This window comes from Centropristis striata, chromosome 15 (genome assembly GCF_030273125.1).
Source record: "Centropristis striata isolate RG_2023a ecotype Rhode Island chromosome 15, C.striata_1.0, whole genome shotgun sequence".
Lineage (NCBI taxonomy): Eukaryota > Metazoa > Chordata > Actinopteri > Perciformes > Serranidae > Centropristis > Centropristis striata.
In genome coordinates this window covers 2,106,659-2,131,317 of record NC_081531.1, presented here as the reverse complement: position 1 = coordinate 2,131,317, position 24,659 = coordinate 2,106,659, and the positions used below count along the sequence as shown (strand labels likewise).

General features: G+C 42.1%; 1 long non-coding RNA gene across 1 annotated transcript; it reads right to left on the bottom strand.

The window, feature by feature from the left end:
* Positions 1-21,125: 21,125 nt before the first annotated feature.
* On the bottom strand, positions 21,126-22,515 carry LOC131987088 (uncharacterized). The gene is made up of 3 exons (XR_009395732.1): positions 22,274-22,515; positions 22,000-22,108; positions 21,126-21,671 (listed from the first exon to the last, which is right to left on the bottom strand). It is a non-coding gene; the product is annotated as an uncharacterized LOC131987088 (long non-coding RNA).
* Positions 22,516-24,659: the final 2,144 nt, after the last annotated feature.

Sequence of the window (24,659 nt, the reverse complement as noted above, 5' to 3'; positions counted from 1 at the left end):
ATGTATTCCTATTGCCCTCACTAGTAATGATTTTATGAGCTATTTCAATGAGAAAATTATAACTATTAGAAATAAAATTCACTACCTCCTGCCATTAACTGGTACTGAGGCATCCTTAAACCCTGGAGCCTTAGAAACGGGTACAAACCCTAATAAATATTTAGATCGCTTCGCTCCCATCACTTTCCAACAACTAACCTCAATGATTTCCTCATCTAAACCGTCAGCCTGTCTCCTAGACCCCATACCAACAAGGCTGCTTAAAGAGGTTCTACCTTTAACGGGTACTTCTTTCTTAGATGCAATCAACTTGTCATTATTAACAGGCTATGTGCCACAATCATTTAAAGTAGCTGTAATTAAACCTCTTCTCAAAAAGGTTAATTTAGATCCTGGCGTTTTAGCAAACTATAGACCAATATCTAACCTCCCCTTCATCTCTAAGATCCTGGAGAAAGCAGTCGCAAATCAGCTTTGTGATTTTCTTCAACACAATAGTCTATATGAGGACTTCCAGTCAGGATTTAGAACTCATCATAGCACAGAAACAGCATTGGTAAAAATTACAAATTACCTTTTAATTTCTTCCGATAATGGACTTGTCTCAGTCCTTGTCTTACTAGATCTGAGTGCTGCATTTGATACAATTGACCATCGTATCCTATTACAGAGACTGGAACATGTAATTGGCATTAGAGGAACGGCACTGGGCTGGTTTAAATCGTACTTATTAGACCGTTTCCAGTTTGTTCATGTGAATAATGAATCCTCCGTGCGCACTGATGTTAACCATGGTGTTCCACAGGGTTCTGTGCTTGGACCAATTTTATTCACCCTTTATATGCTCCCTCTAGGTAATATAATTAGAAAACATTCAATTAACTTTCATTGTTATGCTGATGACACTCAGTTATATATATCAATCAAGCCAGGTGAAACTAATCAGCTAGCCAAACTTAATGCATGCCTTAAAGACATAAAAACCTGGATGGTCCACAACTTCCTAATGTTAAACTCGGAAAAAACGGAAGTGATTGTGCTGGGACCCGAACACCTCCGAAACTCATTATCTAAAGACTTAATTAGCATCGATGGCATTACCCTGGCCTCCAATACCACCATAAGGAATCTCGGAGTTATCTTTGATCAGGATCTGTCATTTAACTCCCATATAAAACAAACTTCAAGGACTGCATTTTTTCACCTACGTAATATTACAAAAATTAGACACATCCTGTCTCAAAAGGATGCAAAAAAGTTAGTCCATGCTTTTGTTACTTCAAGGTTAGATTACTGTAATTCCTTACTGTCAGGCTGCTCCAATAAATCCCTTAAAACTCTTCAGTTAGTCCAAAATGCTGCGGCTCGTGTACTAACAAGAACCAAGAAAAGAGATCATATTTCTCCTGTTCTAGCTTCGCTGCACTGACTCCCTGTAAAATCCAGAATTGAGTTTAAAATCCTTCTTCTTACCCACAAAGCTGTAAATGGTCAGGCACCATCATATCTTAAAGACCTCATAATGCCATATTACCCTTCTAGAGCACTACGCTCCCAAAATTCTATGTTACTTGTGGTTCCTAAAGTCCTTAAAACTAGAGTGGGAGCCAGAGCCTTCAGTTGTCAAGCTCCTCTCTTGTGGAATCATCTCCCAGTCTCAGTACGGGAGGCAGACACCCTCTCTTTATTCAAGAGTAAACTTAAAACTTTCCTCTTTGACAAAGCCTATAGTTAGGGCTGGCCGAGGCCTGCCTTGGACCAGCCCCTAGTTATGCTGCTATAGGCCCAATGTTTCGGGGGACACGATACACCGGGGCCCTCTTTCTCTCTGTCCCAATAATAAATGACACAAGCTTTTATTTTCCCAGAGTACTCGCACTTTTCTCTGCTCTCTCTTCACAGGGTGTGGAGCTGTGGTCCTGCTGGTCTCACTGCTGTGGATCTGGTTCGGCCCCAGATGGGAATGCTCCTCTCCTGGTCCACTCACCATCACTACTGGCCAATGGTGGCGCATCATCACCTGCTGCTGTGCCCCCCCCCCCCCCAGAACTCCTGCTCCTCACTCTCTCCCTCTCTCTCTCTATTGCCCCCCCCCCCAACCTCACTCTACTCTATTCTACTCTGTTGACCTGCCCTGTACAACGACATCTATTGCACGTCTGTCCGTCCTGGGAGATGGATCCCTCCTCTGTCGCTCTCCCTGAGGTTTCTTCTTCTTTTTTCCCCTGCTAAAAGGTTTTTTTTTAAGGAGTTTTTCCCTGGCCGATGTGAGGGTCTAAGGACAGAGGATGTCGTACCATGTACAGTCTGTGAAGCCCTTTGAGGCAAATCTGTGATTTGTGATTTTGGGCTATATAAATAAAATTGATTTGATTTGATTTGATAACTGGAGGTGATGAGTCGGCCTACAGGGACGAGGTGCAGATTGGCGTGCGGGGAATAACCTGAGCCTCAACCCCCAAATAACGGACTTCAGTAAAACTAACTTGGAGAGGGTCCCCACCTTCAAATTCCTGGGGACTCACATGTCTGAGGACCTCTCCTGGTCAAACAACACATCAGCAGTGGTGAAGAAGGCCCAGCAGCGACTTCCTGAGAGTACTGAAAAGGAACAGAGTGGAGGAGAAGCTGCTGGTAACCTTCTACCGCTCCACCATCCAGAGTGTGTTGGTGTTCTCCATCTCTGTGGTTCACAGGCTGTTCAGCATCTGATCAGAAGGAGCTGCAGAGGGTGATAATGACTGCTGAAAAGACAATCGGCTGCCCCCTGCCCTCCCTGGACGACTTCACCAGATCACAATGTCTTTCCAGAGCGAGGAAGACCACCGTCACCACCTCCACCAGGTCACTACCAGGTCACCACCTCCACCAGGTCACTACCAGGTCACCACCTCCACCAGGTCACCACCAGGTCACCACCTCCACCAGGTCACTACCAGGTCACCACCTCCACCAGGTCACCACCTCCACCAAGTCACCACCTCCACCAGGTCACCACCTCCACCAGGTCACCACCAAGTCACCACCTCCACCAGGTCACTACCAGGTCACCACCCCCACCAGGTCACCACCAGGTCACCACCTCTACCAGGTCACTACCAGGTCACCACCTCCACCAGGTCACCACCAGGTCACCACCTCCCCCAAGTCACTACCTCCACCAGGTCACCACCTCCACCAGGTCACCACCTCCCCCAAGTCACCACCTCCACCAGGTCACCACCTCCACCAAGTCACCACCTCCACCATGTCACCACCAAGTCACCACCTCCACCAGGTCACTACCAGGTCACCACCTCTACCAGGTCACTACCAGGTCACCACCTCCACCAGGTCACCACCAGGTCACCACCTCCACCAGGTCACTACCAGGTCACCACCTCCACCAGGTCACCACCAGGTCACCACCTCCCCCACGTCACTACCTCCACCAGGTCACCACCTCCACCAGGTCACCACCTCCCCCAAGTCACCACCTCCACCAGGTCACTACCTCCACCAGGTCACCACCTCCCCCAAGTCACCACCTCCACCAGGTCACCACCTCCACCAGGTCACTACCTCCACCAGGTCACCACCTGCTCAGCTTGCTGCCCTCTGGGAGCAGCTACAGAAGCCTGAAATGCAGAACGAGCAGGATGAAAAACAGCTTCTTTCAACACCCACACAGGATAAATTAATTTAAATGTGCAGTAAAACGGACACTTGCATTACAGTTATTATGTGCAAGACGTACTGTCTACCTCATCAATAACTTTGTAGCAATTTCATTGTTCATTTTTTTATTTTCATATTTATTTATGACATCACACGTCCTTGTCCTTGTTTTAGCTCAGTGTCTTTAAATGTTCTACTCATGTTTGTTTTGTGTTATGATTGTTTTAACTGTGCACCTTAAATAGTGGCACTCTCTATTTGGTTGTATAGTTGCCTATATAATGACAATAAAGGCTCTTTGATTGATTTGATGTCGAACTATCTCTAGCTTGTAACCCTTCACCTCCTTCCACGTTCCACGTCCCCAGAGCCACTGAAGCCGGGGGTCAGCACGTCCAGGTCCCCACCTTTACCTGGCTCACACTGAGCCCCACCCTCAGGCCTCACTCTGCAGGTGGAGGGACCACAGGTTGTCATCTGTTATATTGCTGTGATCTTGTGTGAAGAAACCTGTCCTCCCTCCCTCTCTCTCTGTCATGCACACAACACAATGGGATCATATTTGTTTATGTAATATTTTTATGCAAACGATTTCTGCGTTTCTGACAGTAACACGGTGTTGGTATAACACTGAGCTACTGTTCATTGTCCGTCCATTTTAACGGCAGCAGCGAGTCTGAAGGGTCACCCTCTCATGAAGCGAGAGAGAAATCAAGATGTTGGTGTTTTTTCTGCTCCTCATGGCTGCACCAGGCAAGTATTTTCTTATATATTCACACTACATTGATGTATCATTGTGGCTGCAGAGCTCTTATCACAACTCTTTTATGATGCCCTTCAGTTACATTATAACTGATGTAGAGACTAAAGCAGACTGGTTGATGTTGATGACATCATACATGGCTGGATAAAGAGCTGATCTCCTTTTTAAAAAGCAGGAATCAGTCACATCTCTAATTGTTCTGAGAAATGTTTTAGAGATAAATCAGTTAAAATGTGCTCAGTCTCTGTTTTTCACTTTTTCAATGTGTTTGCCTACATGATTGTAAACATGAAGGGAATTATTGTTGAGGATCATTTTTATTTAAGGCATCATATTTTTACAGTCTTAAACTCTGTGGTGGATTCTGTTCAATTATGTGCTCTTATTTTGAAAGTTTCTTCTTTATAAGAAGTCTAAATTGTGGCTATATTTAGAGACTATTCAGACCCCTCTAGAGACTCTTTGTCAAAAAAGTGACTTGAGACAAATCTAGGGACTTTTTGTGGTGTTGTTGGAGACTTTTGGAGACTCGTTGTGACTTGTTAAGGAGCAGCGGGGGAGCGGAGTCCAGTAGGACATGTTAACTCCTCAGCGTCCAGCCTGTAAATGAACCACGCATGCGTGAAGTGGCTGCTGGCTGTCTTCCAGTCAGAGTCTCTTTTTTTTCTCTCTGACAAACAGAGAGGAACGTTTCTCTGTCACCATGCTGCTGTTGATCTGAAGGGAAGAGGGCTGTAAAATGAACACGCTCTAGTGAATCACAACGTGTTCATCAAAACTATTTCATTATAATTTAAAATAATCTGGTCTGGAAAGCTGTGAATAATACGGTGAAACTACTGGGTTCCCTTTGAGGACGAGTTTTAAAACTAGTTATTCTGAGGCTAGTATAGAATGTGCCTCTGTATGGGGAAATGAGACGCACACAGCAATAATACAGGAAATTAAACATGAATTAATAATGTTTTGTATTGTTGTATACTGCATTAATAGTGTGTGGTTGTCACAAAATCTCACGGCACACCAACCACTGTTATATATTAATATATTCTGTATTATTATATGATGTGATATTTTGTTGTATTATATATTATGTTATGGTTTATATTATATTAAAACGTATTATATTATATATTATAATATGTTTTATATAATTATGTTATATTAAAACTTATTATATTGTATTTATATTATGTTATATATTATATTATATATTATTATGTTATGTTTTATATTATATTAAAACTAATTATATTATATATTATATTAAAACGTATTATATCATGATATATTTTGTAATATATATTTTTATTTTGTGTTTTATATTATATTAAAACGTATTATATTATGTTATTATATTATGTTGTGTATTATTATATAATATTACATTACAATTTATCTTATTTTATGTTTTATATTATTATGTTATGTTTCATATTATTATATTAAAACGTATTATATTAAATATTATATATCATTAATTAAACGGTAAAGTTACAAAGTGAACATGTATAAAAGTTCTTTACAGCATAACTGTGACCAGTATTCATGTGTGTCTCTACAGGCCTGTGTGCTGGACGTCAGTACCATTTAATTTCTGAAAAGAAGAACTTTACTGAAGCACAAAGTTACTGCAGAGAGAAATACACAGACCTGGCCACTATAGACAGCATGGAGGATGTGGAGACCCTGAACAGAACGGCAGAAACAGCAGGAGTTTCCTCTGTGAGTTCACTTTCCTCTTTCTTTCCCTTCAAACATGTTTTTGACATCATGTCAGTGACACGTGGATTTAAAGTTTTATAATCTGAGCCGTGATACTTCAGAGAAACTTTAAAATCTGTTTTTTACTCTGAAGGGGGACGAAGGATTTAGTTCCCCATTGAACGTGTATTATAAGGGATCTCTTAATGTCCAGTATAAACAGCAGCAATTATTACAGGAAGCAGAACCTGTTTCACTGTTGATATGGACACATTAATATTAATATTAATGCAAATATGTGTTTCAGGCACCCTGGATGGGGCTGTACAACGATGATGTCATGAGCTGGAAGTGGTCACTGTCAGACACAAGTTTCTACAAACACGGAGAGGAGGAGTTCAGAGGATGGCAACCTGCACATCCAAACAATGGAGGAGGTAATCAACACTGCACAGTGATGTGGTCTGGTGGACTATGGTTCGATGCCAGCTGCACACGCAACCATCGGGCGGTGTGCTGTGATGTGATAGGTGAGAATATTGATGAGTGAAGATAAAACAGACCAGTTGAGCTTGTTGACCTCTCCCCTTCTCTGCTGCTCTTTGCCTCTCTGTCTTCAGTTACATGAAGCTCATTTAAAGCAGATGGACGTGAGTCCTGCCTTCATTTCTCTGTGAGAAGCTGCAGGTTTATATAAAGAGCTCCATCATTAACAGCTTTATCCCACGTCACTGTCTCAGTCAACAGGGCTGCAAGAAAAGGAGTTGATATGCACACAGCTCCACGGTGACTTCAGCTTCATGCTGACATTCATTAAGAAACATCAAACTGCTGAGAAAAATATTCAGACGCAGAAAAACTCAAATATAAAGTTTGCATCTATGTTGTGTGTTATGTTGCCTCTGCACAGCTCTTCTCTGGATCTATTTTCAGGGCTGAATGTGACTTTTGTCTTCATTAATGACTCCATGACCTGGACTGAGGCACAGAGCTACTGCAGAGAACACCACACAGACCTGGCCAGTGTGAGAAACCAGGCAGAGAACCAGAAGGTCCAGGAGCTGATTCAAGCAGGAGGAGCAAGCTTTGTCTGGATCGGCCTTTTCAGAGACTCCTGGAAGTGGTCCGATGGAAGCAGCTCCTCATTCAGACACTGGCTGCCAGGGGAACCTTATGGTGACTCTGAGGATTGTGCAGTAACATATCTCAGCTACTCTGGAAGATGGTCGAACAAGAACTGTGACGAGAAGTATCCATTCGTCTGCTCCGGTCCAGATGAACCAGAACCAGAAGGTGAGTGGTAACCCCTGATTCAAACAGTATTGATATTCGATTTAGGTTTACTTTTTTAATTTTTTAATTTTTTTATTAATTCTTCTTTTCAAACCGAAAAATAAACAACAACATAAACTACAACAGTGTAGGCTAGATGCTTACGTATACATACACACACTCACATAGACACCATTATACAGATGTACATCAACATATAAACATTTACACACATACAGTATATATAACCCTATACATATACATGCATCTCCTCCGTCTAAGTAATAAGATAGATATAAGAACCAGTTAACTTAATATTCACTACGCATTTCCTTATATCATTTTGGTCCAAAAAAAAGGGAGTAGGCTGCTCCTCATGGCTGCACCAGGCAAGTTTTTCTCTTCTTTTATATTCACACTACATTGATGTATCATTGTGGCCCTGCAGGACAACTTTTTTGCCATAAAAGCCCAAATTTGGTGCCTCTCACACATTCTAATGCCTCTATTCCATCATAGACACTGATCTTATCATTGCATATTTTAATGTGTTTGCCTACATGATTAACATGAAGGGAATTATTGTTGAGGAGGATTTTTATTTAAGGCATCAAATTTTACAGTCTTAAATTCTGTTCAGGCTTCAATGTGCTCTTATTTTGAAAGTTTCTTGTTTACAAGAAGTCTGAATTGTGGCTATATTTAGAGACTATTCAGACCCCTCTAGAGACTCTTTGTCAAAAAAGTGACTTGAGACAAATCTAGGGACTTTTTGTGGTGTTGTTGGAGACTTTTGGAGACTCGTTGTGACTTGTTAAGGAGCAGCGGGGGCTGGCAGCTCCTCCCTCGTTCCAAACGAATAGAGTCCAGTAGGACATGTTAACTCCTCAGCGTCCAGTCTGTAAATGAACCAGGCATGCGTGAAGTGGCTGCTGGCTGTCTTCCAGTCAGAGTCTCTTTTTTTTCTCTCTGACAGACAGAGAGGAACTATTTCATTGTAATTTAAAATAATCTGGTTTGGAAAGCTGTGAATAATACGGTGAAACTACTGGGTTCCCTTTGAGGACGAGTTTTAAAACTAGTTATTCTGAGGCTAGTATAGAATGTGCCTCTGTATGGGGAAATGAGACGCACACAGCAATAATACAGGAAATTAAACATGAATTAATAACGTTTTGTATTGTTGTATACTGCATTAATAGTGTGTGGTTGTCACAAAATCTCACGGCACAATAACCACTGTTATATATTATTATATTATATATTATTGTATGATGTGATATTTTGTTGTATTATATATTATGTTATGTTTTATATTATATTAAAACGTATTATATTATATATTATTATAATATATTTTATATTATTGTATTTTATTTAAACTTATATTGTATTTATATTATGTTATTAATTATATATTATAATGTTATGTTTTATATTATATTAAAACTAATTATATCATATATTCTTATATTAAAAGTTATTAAATTATATGTTATTATATTATGTTATCTATTATTTTATAATATATAATATTATATTACATTATATCTTATTTTATGTTATATATTATTATATCATATATTATTATGTTATGGTTCATATTATTATATTAAAATGTATTATATTAAAACATATTATATTAAATATTATATGTTATTATATTATATATTATTCATTAAACTGTAAAGTTACAAAGTGAACATGTATAAAAGTTCTTTACAGCATAACTGTGACCAGTATTCATGTGTGTCTCTACAGGCCTGTGTGCTGGACGTCAGTACCATTTAATTTCTGAAGAGAAGAACTTTACTGAAGCACAAAGTTACTGCAGAGAGAAATACACAGACCTGGCCACTATAGACAGCATGGAGGATGTGGAGACCCTGAACAGAACGGCAGAAACAGCAGGAGTTTCCTCTGTGAGTTCACTTTCCTCTTTCTTTCCCTTCAAACATGTTTTTGACATCATGTCAGTGACACGTGGATTTAAAGTTTTATAATCTGAGCCGTGATACATCAGAGAAACTTTAAAATCTGTTTTTTACTCTGAAGGAGGACGAAGGATTTAGTTCCCCATTGAACGTGTATTATAAGGGATCTCTTAACCCATTGACGCCGGGAAAGCATTAACGCATTTCTACCATTAAAACCGGGAGCGCTGTTGCGTCACTCTACCATTAAGGCGGGACAGCGGATATGTCATTTTGTAGTATTTGTATTTTTTTCCACCTATTTTCGGTCTCTTGGCCAATGAAATGCATCAGAACATGATCAGAATGCATGCGGGAGTGTCTCAATGCATCATGGGACTTTTCCAGAACTTTGAAATCATGACGGAAGACGACTATAGCGGAGGAGCTCAGCAGTAAGTGATGAAAACAGCATCGATGATTTTATTGCTGATCCGGACTTTGAACCCTCGGAACCAATCGACCGGGATTTATGGATGAGGAATATGTTTTTAGACGACATATTTTCACCAAAGAACAGAGAGATTTGTGGCCATCTGGAGATAATAATAATATTATTAATAATATATTAATATTAATAATAATAATAGGCTAATTGATTGTGATGATGATATAAGAAATCATGACTGTTTATGTCTTATATTACTTTATGCGTCGTTGAGTACCCTGAAAAGTGCAATATATAAAATGTATTATTATTTATTATTATTATTATGATACTTTTTTTTTTTATTACAGTAGGCTAATGATAACTATGTCTTGTTCTTCCAGTGGTCATATCATGTTAGCATCTTGCTAATGGGCATGTATTAGTATTATGCATAGGATTTTTTATTCAGTCAAATGTAACATTTGCTGAGATTGTTGATTTTTTAAAAAAATGTATTGAAGATTTGGACAAATAAACTCAACTTCGTATGAAAGCCACAGGTATAAGCTCTCAAATACTTTTTGAATTTCATTTTTATCTACTACAGAGGCTGAAAAATCTATTATTTAGTAGGTGTTGAATTTCCAGAAACACTTCAGGTTTTAGGGGGTCATTTGAAAATCGCCCAGAGGTTTTCCAGGCATTTTTTTCCAGGCGCTTTAGGCCTTAATGGGTTAATGTCCAGTATAAACAGCAGCAATTATTACAGGAAGCAGAACTTGTTTCACTGTTCATATGGAAACATGAATATTATTATTATTATGCAAATATGTGTTTCAGGCACCCTGGATCGGGCTGCACAATGATGATGTCATGAGCTGGAAGTGGTCACTGTCAGACACAAGTTTCTACAAACACGGAGAGGAGGAGTTCAGACCATGGTTACCTGGACAACCAGACAATTACGGAGGTGTTCAACACTGCACAGCGATGAAGTCTGATGGAGGATGGGCCGATGGCAGCTGCACATACAATCATCAGGCCGTCTGCTGTGATGTGAGAGGTGAGAATATTGATGAGTGAAGATAAAACAGACCAGTTGAGCTTGTTGACCTCTCCCCTTCTCTGCTGCTCTTTGCCTCTCTGTCTTCAGTTACATGAAGCTCATTTAAAGCAGATGGACGTGAGTCCTGCCTTCATTTCACTGTGAGAAGCTGCAGGTTTCTATAAAGAGCTCCATCATTAACAGCTTTATCCCACGTCACTGTCTCAGTCAACAGGGCTGCAAGAAAAGGAGTTGATATGCACACAGCTCCACGGTGACTTCAGCTTCATGCTCACATTCATTAAGAAACATCAAACTGCTGAGAAAAATATTCAGACGCAGAAAAACTCAAATATAAAGTTTGCATCTATGTTGTGTGTTATGTTGCCTCTGCACAGCTCTTCTCTGGATCTGTTTTCAGGGCTGAATGTGACTTTTGTCCTCACTGATGACTCCATGACCTGGACTGAGGCCCAGAGCTACTGCAGAGAACACCACACAGACCTGGCCAGTGTGAGAAACCAGGCAGAGAACCAGAAGGTCCAGGAGCTGATTCCAGCAGGAGTAGAATTTGTCTGGATCGGCCTTTTCAGAGACTCCTGGAAGTGGTCCGATGGAAGCAACTCCTCCTTCAGATACTGGTTGCCAGGGCAACCTGATAACAACAAGGGGACGGAGGCTTGTGCAGCAGCAGATTTCAGGTCCTCTGGAAGATGGGTGGACCTCAACTGTAACAGCAGGAGAGCATTCATCTGCTGCGGTCCAGGTGAGTGGTATCCCCTGATTCAAACAGTATTTATATCAGATTTAGGTTTACTTTAGCATCAAATGACACTAAATGTGAACACTCAGGATGCTGATGTTAGCGTGCAGTGTGACCAACTGCAGATAATCAGTTTGTGTTGACTTCAATGTGAGAATATCAACAGATGGAGGAAGTAACTGCTTCTAACTGACTGATAAACCCCTGAACGCCCCCTGGTGGCGGCCTGCAGTATAGCTCTAAACTGACCACAGGCAGGACAAAACTAACTGATGACACTTTATATCAACAGGATGCTGATTATTATCAGAGCAGAAACCTCTCAACTGAACATGTTTGATTGTCTCTTTAAAGCCCCAAAAACAAGTTCAAAGCAAGTGTTCAGACTGAGGCTGAGGAGCTCTGTGGACCCCAACGACCCTGCTGTGATGGAGGCAATGCTGAAGCAGGTAAATCTGCTTTTTATTCACATTTTATGCAAAAACTGAGCAACAAATGACTGTTGGAAGCATCAAGATGAAACTTTATTGACCCTCAGAGAGTGAATTCACATGAAAGCAGTAAAAGAAACAGTCTGATGAGGAAACAGGTAAAGAGACATTTCAAATAACAAAGTTTAATAACGTCCAAATACAATCCAGCAATCTGAGAAAAGCCCGAGCGTTTACAGGAGAAGAAACAGGGAAAGTCACCAACTATCATGTGAGGAAACAAAGTGTGAAAAAGAGCTTCCAGAGGATGAAATGTAAAGAAGAATGCAGAATGTAATCTCTCTGTGTGAGTAATAATGTTTCTCAGTTCAAACAGAAGCTGAAGGCCCAGGAGGTGAATGACGACGTCACACTGAGCTTTAGGAAGCAGGCAGATGGAAAAGCCTTCCACAAGGAGAAGAAGGAGACCAGAAAGGTGGAGCTTTAATTTAGATTTGCTGTGAATCAGAAAAGTGTGTTTCTTTACTCAGATTCCCCTTTTGGACCAAAGCAGTTTCAGGAGCGTTTGGAGCCGGTGCTAGTGCTGGTTCACAGTTGGTTCCACTTGTGAACCAGCTCTGAACCTGTTTTCTTTTCCACAGAGAGCCTGGTCATTACGTCTCTGTTAACGTCTGTATGTCTCCGTCCTCTCAGCCAGTATAACAACAACAGACTACATGTCTCTACAGCACATCTGCTGCTCATCTAGATCACTATGGACGCCCAATACATTCTGATTAACACTGAACGTAACATGCTAATGTTGGACTTTGTTGTTAGCTAACGCTAGCACGCTAGCAATCACCCGCTAACATTAGCCCACTAGCTCGCCAGTATCAATCGCATTGCAGTTAAACAAATCAAATAAATGAATGAAACACGTTTTAGTTGGTGTCTCTCAACGGGCCGAGTTGGTCTTGTTGGTCAGATAGCCCCGCCCCCAGCCCCGCCCCCAGCCCCTGATATAAGCAGTTCACAGGTCAACACCAGCAGACAGTTGGTGCCGTAGTGGGACCAGTTTTCCCGGCTGGGAACTGGTTCTTTGGTGGTGGAAAACCAAAGAACTGTTTTCAATCGGGCACCGGCCTGAAACCGGCTCTGGTGGAAAAGGTGTCAGAGTCTTTGTGTGATGTGTGAGAATAGAGCTGCAACAATTAGCTGATTAATCGACTCGTTGCAGCTGTTTTTATCATCAAATAATCAGTTTAGTCATTTTACAAGCTCAAATGTCAAATATCTGCTGGTTCCAGCTTCTCCAGTTTAAAGATTTAATGCTTTTATTGGTCATAAACTTATATTTACTGATATTGAAACGTAGAGAGACTGTCGGTTTATTAAAACAAGACATTTGAATTGATGTGTTTGGGCTGTGGGAAATTATAACAGGCAATGTTTTATTATTTTTCACATTTTATAGGTAAGATAATATAAATGAGATCTGACTGGAATCAACTCCAGTGAAAATACACCTTTAAACTTTAATGTTGTGTTGAATCATTCAAATCTACTTTCATGAGTAAAAACATCTTTCTTCATTTGAGTTAATATATCGCATCAAAACATGCCAAACAGTTCTGGCTTTTCAAACATGAATATTTAATGCTTTTCATTGTCATATATGGTCATAACCTTATATTTACCCATATTTAAACGTGTTGGTTTATTATTATTATTATACAAGACTTTTGAATTCATGTGTGTGTGCTGTGGGGATTTATAACAGATTTTACACTATTTTCTGACACTTCATTGATAATATTAATAAGATTAGATTACACATATTCTTTATGATGAGATCAGATATTTGGTTCCTTCAGCTTCATATGTTTTGGTTCATAAATTATAGTGTCACTGGGAACAATGCAGTCATGAAATAAAACCAGACTTTTACATTTTTTTTAAATAAAAATTAGTATAATGAAATAAAATAATATCTAACAAAGTAATGTTGCTGTGAAAATGTATGATGAAATAACATAATAATGTCTGCAATGAATTTAATAAATTTCTTTAATTATTTCACAAGTTGTCTGTTTCTTTATATTTGTCATAATTTACTTGTGTGATGATTTATTTGGTATTTTATTTTTCATTGAGATAATAGAGAACACTTTCCATAATACTGATGATTTTAACAATAAATGGCTTCTGTGATCTATAATCTTTCATAAAGTTGCATCATCTCTGAGATTTATATTTTAGGCTTTATTAAGAGTTATAATAGTTAACTGCCTGTTCCTGCTGTTTATCAATGATTTTAAATATTTTTTTCTCATCAGTTAAATAAAATGCATGTAAGGAATAAAGCAGGAAAGATTTGTTTGGAGACGTCTGGGATCCTGCTGTTTCCATTCATTCTCTTTATTTGAGTCCTTGTTCCTTTTTTTCCTTTTTTTTTATAGATGCCTTTTGATTTGAATATTACACATTACTATGTTATTCGATATAATAATTCCACAGAGGTCTGGATTCTCCAGAGCAGTAGTTCTCAACCTTTTTGAGTCGCGACCCCCAATTTAACATGCATGATGTCCGCGACATCATTATTTTTGTTTTATTTTTTCCGCTGTGCTCACTGAACAGAATCTCACAGTTCAGATCAGACAAACTCAGTTGATATGACGGATTTTGGACAAATAATGATGCAGCCAACAACTAAAACATCTCCCTGTCTGAAATTATGCGATTAAATATTCATTTTGTGCATTTATTTTTTCCAAAATGATTTGGCGACCCCTAGAAATCATCTCGCGACCCCAACTGGGGTCGGGAACCCAAGGTTGAGAATGGCTGCTCCAGAGCACCAGGCACAAAAAGGGCCCTGTAGAACCTGATAATGTAATAAATTCCCGATAATGTAATAAAAATCTGCACTTGAGTCCATTGAAAATGTAATAAAACCTGATAATGTAATAACTTCCCGATAATGTAATAGACTTTTTACCAATAATGTAATAAAGTATAACACATCAAGCACCTTTAGATCTCAAGAAGCTGTTGAATCATTCGTGTGTCATGGATACCTCGTTTGTGAAAAACGGATGAATGGGTCAAAAGTTAATAAACATTCACTTTGACCTGTTGGTGGCGCTAGAGCTCTTGAGCTAGAGTTGATACACAGTATCACCACTTGAACCCAAGTAATGGGTGGTCTGCTGTTAAATTATTAGAATATTGGGGAATTATTACATTATCAGGACTAGTGAAGTGAAGGCTAACCTGATATTATAATAACCTCCCATTAATGTTATACTTTATTACATCATTGGTAAAAAAGTGTATTACATTATTGGGAAATGCACTTTATTACATTATCGGGAAGTTATTACATTATCAGGTTTTATTGCATTTTCAATGGACTCAAGTGCAGATTTTTATTACATTATCTGGAATTTATTACATTATCAGGTTTTACAGGCCCTGTGCCAAACTCTCCTGGAACCAACTCTAACTCTAATCTGATCGGATTATTGAACACACGTTCATTGCAACTGCCCTCCCTACCCTACCTCACCCCATCACCCAAATGTATTTAACCATGCTGTTTATCCTCTCAACAATGAAACCCTTTTCTCCACAGCTCCACCACCAGTCGGATCCATCGTCGTTCCCCGCCCCGGCCTGCATCCCCATAGCCACAATCTAGCCACCACATTGCCCCCACAGCACCCAGCTGTTCCTACTCGTCCTTCCCCCGTGCCACACTCACTCAGGCAACAGATCCTAGCGGGTAACTACACCAACCTCGCTCAGCTCCTTAATCCCCACACATGCGATCCCCACATTCCCAGAGAACTGCTGACTTCCATCGGCCCTGCTCACAGCAACAGAGTTCACATTCTCCTTTTCCCTGTACCGGGACGTCATCTGTACTGCCTTTCCTGCCCGCAGGGCAGAGCCAGACGATTACCTGTCAATCATCCTCAACCTCGCTCTGCGGTTCGGGGGCAACAGGTTCTACTCCTACCACACTCTCTTCGCATCCCAAGCCTCCGGGCGCCTACAACAGTTCAATCAACATACATACTGGGGCACCCTCGACCCCGAGCTGTACTGCAGAGTCTTCGCCTGCCGCCCTTCACTCAATTGTACCTCATGTGGCACTCCTTCCCACCCGGCCACCGCATGCACACTCTCCGCCCCCGGGCCTCGCCCACCAGCTCCATACAAAAGGACCCCCATCCACTTCGATCCACCCCACTCAGCTCCCCCGCCTTCCATACCCCCCAAACCAGCCAAAACCCAGCCACCTACTATCGGCCACACCCCCAAAGGGGTGGACAGGAGAGGAAGACCAGTTCTCCTCCAGGGCGGAAGAATGGTATGCAATAACTTTAACGACCTAGGTTGCATACAGTCGTCCTGCCGCTTCTTCCACACCTGCTCCTTCTGTGGCGGAGCCCACGGCAGAACAGTGTGCCCACACAATCCCACAAATATCACCAAATGTAAGTACCTGAATACACCTATCAACGTCCTCGCTCTTTCCAAAGCCTTAATAAACCACCCAGATTGCAAATTCGTCAGCTTCCTCACCCAAGGCCTCACACATGGCTTTCACCCAGGTCTGCAGGTCATCCCAGATTCCTCCTTCACATGCCACAATCTTCACGCCTGGATTCCACTGGATGCGTAACGGCTGCAGATCCGTCGTCGGAGCCGTTACGCACCCATTATAATCAATGTGTGAGATTCCACCGACTGCAGATCCGCTGCGTAATGAGTCCGACAACGCAGGGCCATCCGACAGCCCTCGCAACACTTGCGCAGAGCTTCTATTTTTGTCGGACGACGGAGCACTACGCATAAATTCAGCACAGAGCAGATCGTTCGGGACAGGAAGTCTTGCACAGACACAAAATAAAACACCGGTATATTTTCAAAATAAAATACCTCGGGTTCGCTAACGAGGTCGGCCGGCTCGTTAACAAGCCGGCCGACCTCGTTAGCGCTCGTTAAGACGGAGTCGCTGGATTTGTCTCCAGTCATTAACGAGGAGATGTTGATTATCTTCCAGTTATATCAATTGATTAGGCGTGAATTCGCGAGATCTCGTGCGTCCTCGGGACTCTGCTGTCCGCAACAGCTCCGACACAGACGGATCCGGTGGGTGTTGACGGACTGCGTAGATACGCAGCCGTTGCAGACAGACCCCTGTCGGAGTCGTTACGCATCCAGTGGAATCCAGGCGTAAGTCCGCCATAACCGAGCCCGACACAGTTGACAGACTCCTAGATAAGGAAGTCAAAGACACTTTCATGATCGGCCCATTCCCCAGCCCACCCTTCCCCACCTATAGAATAAACCCCATCGGCTAGCCACAAGAAAATACTCATGCAAAAAGAGACTGATCCTGGACCTCTCATCCCCCCATGGCTCTACCGTCCCAAGTATCAATAGCTTAATCCCCAGCCTAGATTTCTCAATGTATTATTCGACAATAGACCACGCCTAGCCGGCCAAGGAGCTTGGCTATCTAAAGCAGACATCGTCAGCGCTTTCAAAGTTCTCCTCATCCATCCCGACTACTGGCACCTTTTTGGCGTCCTCTGGAAGGGCGCTTACTATTTCGCAGTCCGTCTCACTTTCGGATGCAGGAGCAGCCCAAAAAATATTCGACACCCTTTCCGAAGCTCTTTGCTGGATCCTGATAAACATCCACAAACTCTCTTTCATCATCCATCTCCTCGATGACTTCCTCATCATCACCCCTCCATCATCCCCCTAGCATACAGTCTCAACATCCTGACTTCAGCATTTCAGGAACTCGGAGTTCCTCTCTCCCCAGAGAAAACGGAAGGCCCCCGCACGGTCTCCTCGGCATCACACTCAACTCAGTCTCATTCCAAGCATCCTTGCCCTCAGAAAAAATCGACCGGATCGGCCTACTAATTTCCAACTTCCCCCTGACCCATCATTTCACCAAACACCAACTCCTTTCACTGCTAGGCTACCTCAACTACGCCCTCCGCATCATCCCCCAAGGTCGATCCTTCTTGTCCCACCTCCTTTCCATTGCCGCTTCCATTCCATCCCTCCAAGCTCAAGTCACATTAGACGAAGCATGTAAAATTGAACTAAAAATGTGCACCAGTTTCTGTCATCTTGGAACGGCATCTCTTTCTTTTACAACGATCACATCACCAAACCCGAAGACATCCAGTTGTTCACCGACGCAGCCCCATCCATCGGCTTCGGCGGGTATCTCGGTGGCAAATGGTTCGCAGCCGCTTGGCCACCCGAACTCTCAATCGCTCTCGCTGCCAATTCATCATCCAAGCCATACACATTCCCGGCCACAAAAAGGTGACTCCCTTTCCCGTTTCTCATTCTAGAAATTCAGACGACTGGCACCAGGCTCCAACCCTCATCCCACTCCATTCCCACCGTTTTCAGCCACCATCTTCATCTGACACCGCAGCTGGAACACCTAGCTTCCACCGCCCAAGACGCCATCCTCAATAGCGTAGCGCCAGGAACCCTCTCCTCCTATTTCAACGGTTGGAACAGCTTTAAAGCTTTTCACGCAGCCCATGGCCTTCCATTTCCTTCCATCGACCTCCTGACCCTTACTAGCTTCATTACATACTCTCACTCCATACAAAAGATCAAATCCTCCACCATCAAGTCCTATATCAGCGGCATCAACTTCCTCATTAGACTGTCCACCAGTGCTCCCTGCCCGGCCCTGTCTCACTCTCACATTGGCATGCTACTCAAAGGCCTCCGCAAGTCAGAACCCATTCCCCTGCCAAAACGATCCCCCCTTACCTCAGACCTCCTCGCCCGCTGCATCCAGACCCTCCACGCAGGATACCGGTCTACCTTAATCGACAAAGTCCTGGAAGCTATGTTCCTCCTAGCCTTCTTCGGCTTCTTGCGCCGCTCAGAGTTCACATCATCTACCCTCAACTTCGGTCCTTCAATACACGCAACATTATCCGACATTTCTATAAATTCTTCGGACACCATCATCTACCGCCTCAAACGCAGCAAGACTAATCAATCCGGTCCCCCTCAACCAGTATATCTTTTCCAACTCGACTCATACCTAAGCCCTTACGAACCCATCAGCAACTACATAAACCACAGACTCTCCATGCACGCCTCACCTCAAGACCCCCTGTTTATCTCTGAAACAGGTGAAAACGGCACTCGATTCTGGTTCCACCGCCACCTCCACGAGGTCCGGAATTTCCCCCCAACACTATTCGGGGCATTCTTTTCGCGTCGGAGCCGACTCCTCTTCCTCCAGGCAAGGAATCCCCGACCATTCGATTAAGATCCATGGCCGCTGGTCTTCTCCCGCCTACCTCAATTACATCCGCCAAGACCTGTCCGACATCAGAAACGCACATACGCGCCTGTCAGCTTGAGGCACTCTTTGGGGGCTATACCCGGGCCAAGGCTCGCCAGAGGCGGCTCCACTCCCCCAGTTCCCTAAGCACCAAACTCTCAGAGCACCGCTCTCCGATCCGCAACCACCCCCTTCATCCCTCTCTTTCCCACCCCCTCATCTCCATGACCCCTATCCCCTCATCCCCACGATCCATCTCCCCATCCTATACCCCATCACTCCCATCATCCCCTCGACCCTTCCCCACCTTTCCCTCCATCCTCAGCCTGTTCATCTCCCATTCAATCCAATCCCTCTACCCTCAGTCAGAGAGAGCCCATCTCCTCTCCACAATAAACAGTTCCAAATTCATACATCTGTTGGTGTGGTCCTCATTAGTGAAAAAGCAGCGTGGAGCCCTACTGTAAATTTACCTCTAAAGTTCTGGCTGTAAACTCCATGAGGCCAGTTTCAGTTTGATGATGATATACCAAGTAAAACTGGAGACAAGCTCAAATATATTTAGTATAAAATGATAGAACTGGATGGAATCCTCTTATATGTTAAGATTTGACACCTTTGTTTACATTTGCAACATTTAAAATTTGTTATTGAGCATGATAGTGTTTTGAAAGTTAAAAAAAAGATTAAAAATCACATTTTATGTTGGACTAAAGGACTAAAAAAGACACAATATGACCAAAAAAGACACAAAATGACAAAAAAAAGACACAAAATAATTTCAAATAGCAAGGAAACCATCCATAATCAGGGACTTATTCCACCTTAGGTGGACAGTGGACGTCCTCAGGATGTCCCTCAGCTGATTGCAAGACATTCTGATGTATTATTTCAAAATTAAAGCCTTTTGAAATTTCACATTATCTGCTATTTGTCTTTTAATTTCAGATTGCAACAAAAAGAAAACCGTCCATAATCAAAGACTCATTCCACTTCAGGTGGACAGTGGACATCCTCAGAATGTCCCTCAGCTGATTGCAAGACATTGTGATGTATCATTTCAAAACAAAAGCCTTTTGAAATTTCAGATAATAAAATATTTTCCCTCTAATTTCAGATTACAATTATAAGAAAAATGTCTATAATCGGAGACTCATTCCAGTTCAGGTAGACAGTGGACGTCCTCAGAATGTCCCTCAGCTGACTGCAAGACATTCTGATTTATCATTTCAAAATAAAAGCCTTTTGAAATCTCAGATAATTGGCTATTTTTCTCTAATTTTGAAACTATACATCAGAATGCTCTGGAATCAGTCGAGGGACTTCCTGAGGATGTCCACTGTCCACCTGTATGTGATAACCACTACACGACAGACACCCAGTGGACACGATGCATTCAGGAACCCACTGTAAACGTGTAGTGTTAAATGTGTCACTGTGATCACATGAAGGTATCAAGTGTCTCCTTCAGGAACAAAATGCTAACTTTTGTTGTTGTTGTTGTTTTTGTTTTGTTGTTGTATGCCACACTACAGTCTCATTTTCATCTATAAAAAATATTTCAGACGGCGGTTATCGTCATTGTAAATGCTGCGTTCAGGGACACATCGGAAATGGTGACTACAGAGAGAACTTCACAGGACATTAGAGGACGTTAGAGTGTCTCATTTTTTCCAGAACACTAAAACCTACCGATTAATTTTAACGAAATAAGGTTAGTTTGATGAAATATATACAAATGAACCTGACTACAAAATGAAGTTAAAGTCTTCAGAAATAAATCATTCGAAAACCTTACATGTATTTATTTATTATTTATTTATTTATTGCCTTGTTTATTTAATTCATTTATTCATTTTTAAGTCAGAAAGTGAAATAAAAACAATGTTAGTAAAGCAACAAACAGTTTGATACCAAACTTCAGCAAGAAAAGAAACACTTTATGAACACGTGAAACAAAACAATTACACATTTATCCCAGGCAGCCTCAAACGTTATTAAAATATAAACATCTTCATACAATTCTGACAAAAAATTTCCTCTTGGTTTTCAGAATTAATGAGAAAATGATCATGTTAATTCAGAAAAACAAGATAAGAATTGTATTTATTAATTTATTTATTTTTTACTTGAAATTTCTGCTGCTTTTCGCTCAAGTTTAATTTGAGAATTATTTAATTAAAAGATTATAATCTAGTTAGTACAGACAAACGAGAGCAGATTTTTTTAGTTTTAGTTTAGTTTTGATTGACAGCTGGAGCTTTCTGTTTGTCTTTACACCGAGCTGCCCGCCTCCTCCTCCTCCTCCTCCTCCTCTGATTGGTTCTTCTTCCTGTCAGTCTCAGACCTCCAAAGTCCTGCAAACAACAACAAAAAGTTAGTTTATCTGTACTGTTGCTATGGTTACATGCCATTTTACTAACGGCAATGACCTCTGAACATGTGTTTATTTTAATGTAATTCACTTTAATTAATTAATATTCTTTTTTATTTTAATTAATGTTATTTCATTTTATTTTACTTTACTTATTTGATTTACTTTACTTTATTTTACTTCATTGTATTTGAATTTACTTTACGTGTGTGTGTGTGTGTGCGCGTGTGTGTGTGTGTGTGTGTGTGTGTGTGTGTGTGTGTGTGCGTGTGTGTGTGTGTGTGCGTGTGTGTGTGTGTGTGTGTACTGACTGTGTGCAGCAGGCAGCAGTAGTGCAGGGATGAAGATGATGAAGGAGATTCTCACTGTGTTTCCAACGAAGCTCTGCAGACTGTCGATCTGCTGCTGCTGCACAGACGACTGTCAACAAACAAACAAACAAACAAACAAACAGAGAGACAGACAGACAGACAGACAGACAGACAGAAACAAAAGGCTTGAGGTCACATGGTAGAGTGAAACTGTTCTCTCGCTGTTTTTGAATCAACAATAAGTTCAGATGTTTGTTGGCGTGTTTGTTGTCACCTGAACCAGCGCCGCCACCGGCCCCGTGGTGACATCACTTCCTGTCTCTTCCGTTACGTCTCTGCTGATGAAACCTGCCAAACAGGAGAACGACTTTTCAAAATAAAATGTGGCATTTTCTACCAACAGACGAGCTGAACCTGAACGCCACCTGACGCTCCGTCCTGGACTCAGCTGTTGTTGGTGGTGCGTTCAGGGACTCAGCTGTTGTTGGTGGTGCGTTCAGGGACTCAGCTGTTGTTGGTGGTGCGTTCAGGGACTCAGCTGTTTTTGGTGGTGTGTTCAGGGACTCAGCTGTTGTTGGTGGTGCGTTCAGGGACTCAGCTGTTGTTGGTGGTGCGTTCAAGGACTCACCTGTTGTTGGTGGTGCGTTCAGGGACTCAGCTGTTGTTGGTGGTGCGTTCACGGTCCCTGTCTCCTCGCCCGCTGAGGTGTCAGAGACGACAGAGTGAGCTGCAGGAGACAGACAGTTTGTGGTCAGACAGCGTCCTCTAACTCTGACTGGAGGACATTAGAGGACTTGAGAGGACAGAGGACATGAGAGGACATTAGAGGGACATGAGAGGACATTAGAGGACATTAGAGGACATGAGAGGACATTAGAGGACTTGAGAGGACTTGAGAGGACATTAGAGGACTTGAGAGGACATTAGAGGACTTGAGAGGACGTTAGAGGACTTGAGAGGACATTAGAGGACGTTAGAGGACGCGAGAGGACTTGAGAGGACGTTAGATGACTTGAGAGGACATTAGAGGACTTGAGAGGACGTTAGAGGACGTGAGAGGACTTGAGGACTTGAGAGGACGTTAGAGGACTTGAGAGGACGTTAGAGGACTTGAGAGGACATTAGAGGACTTGAGAGGACGTTAGAGGACGTGAGAGGACTTGAGAGGACGTTAGATGACTTGAGAGGACATTAGAGGACTTGAGAGGACGTTAGAGGACGTGAGAGGACTTGAGAGGACTTGAGAGGACGTTAGATGACTTGAGAGGACATTAGAGGACTTGAGAGGACGTTAGAGGACTTGAGAGGACGTTAGAGGACTTGAGAGGACATTAGAGGACTTGAGAGGACGTGAGAGGATGTTAGAGGACTTGAGAGGACATTAGAGGACTTGAGAGGACGTTAGAGGACTTGAGAGGACGGTAGAGGACGTGAGAGGACTTGAGAGGACGTACGGCTGATGATGATGAGGAGGACGCTGCTGCTCTGGTCGTTGAAGAGTCCCGGCAGCTGAACTCTGCAGTGGTAGAAACCAGAGTCTGAGGCTCGAGAGGACAGGATGGACAGAGACGAGGACGAGGACAGGGAGAACCTGCAGGTCACCAGGTCAGTTAGATCTTTACATGTTCAACCCAAAAATATAAACAATCTAAATATCTCTGTGAATAAAAATGGCGTCACACCGGTATGACTTCCTGTAGGTGACGTGTCCTGCGGCGGCGTTGATGACGGCGTTGTGGCAGGTGAACAGTGACGGCTGGCCCCGCCCCCAGCACACCTCCACTCCTCTCTGATTGGCCGCCTCCGAGAGGCACGGCAGCGTCACCCTCCTGCCGGCCACGCCCACCACCGTCTCCGTGGTGACCGCCGACACGCCGCCCGTCGCTGAAACACAAAAGAGACGAAAAAAGAGGAACTTTCTGTTTGGATTTGAAAGCTGCAGTTCCTCTGACGTCCACCAGGGGCTGCTGACTTCAAATTGCATAGGAGTCAATGAGAAAAATTCTGACTTCTGTCCACGAACACAAAGTGGGGTTTTTTTTTAGATTTAAAAATAGGAAACGTAGACTTTTTGGGGGGTAATTTTACATCATGTTTCAGTAATTTTTGTGTGTGTTATTTTTGGTATTTTGTTTCTTTTTTGTATATTTCTGCTATTTTTGCGATCATTTTATGTGTTTTGTGTCTTTTTGTCTTTTTTGTATTTTTGTGTCTTTTTGTGTCTTTTTTGGTAATTTTACATCTTTTTTGTGTCTTTTTTGTAATTTTTTACATATTTTTGTGGGGTTTTTTGTCTTTTCTTGGACAAACTTTTTTTGTAATTTTTTGTTTTTTGTGTGTTATTTTTGGTATTTTGATATTTTTTGTGTATTTTTGCTATTTTTGTGTCTTTTTTGGTCATTTTTTGTTTGTAACAACATTCATGACACTTTAAAATAATTTATCAGAGAAATTCAACTTTTTTCTGCTTTCTGTCATTCTAGCTGTTGTTCTGGACAAAGACAGATCAAAAATATTCTGTTAAAAGTCTGAACTGATTTATCAGGTCTGAAGAACACAAGAAGACTGCTGTTAAGATGATGGTTTTCTGAATGGAGTCTGGTTGAATCTGGAGATTCTGGACCTCACAAAGTCTCACATTTATATCAGCAGAAGAAACA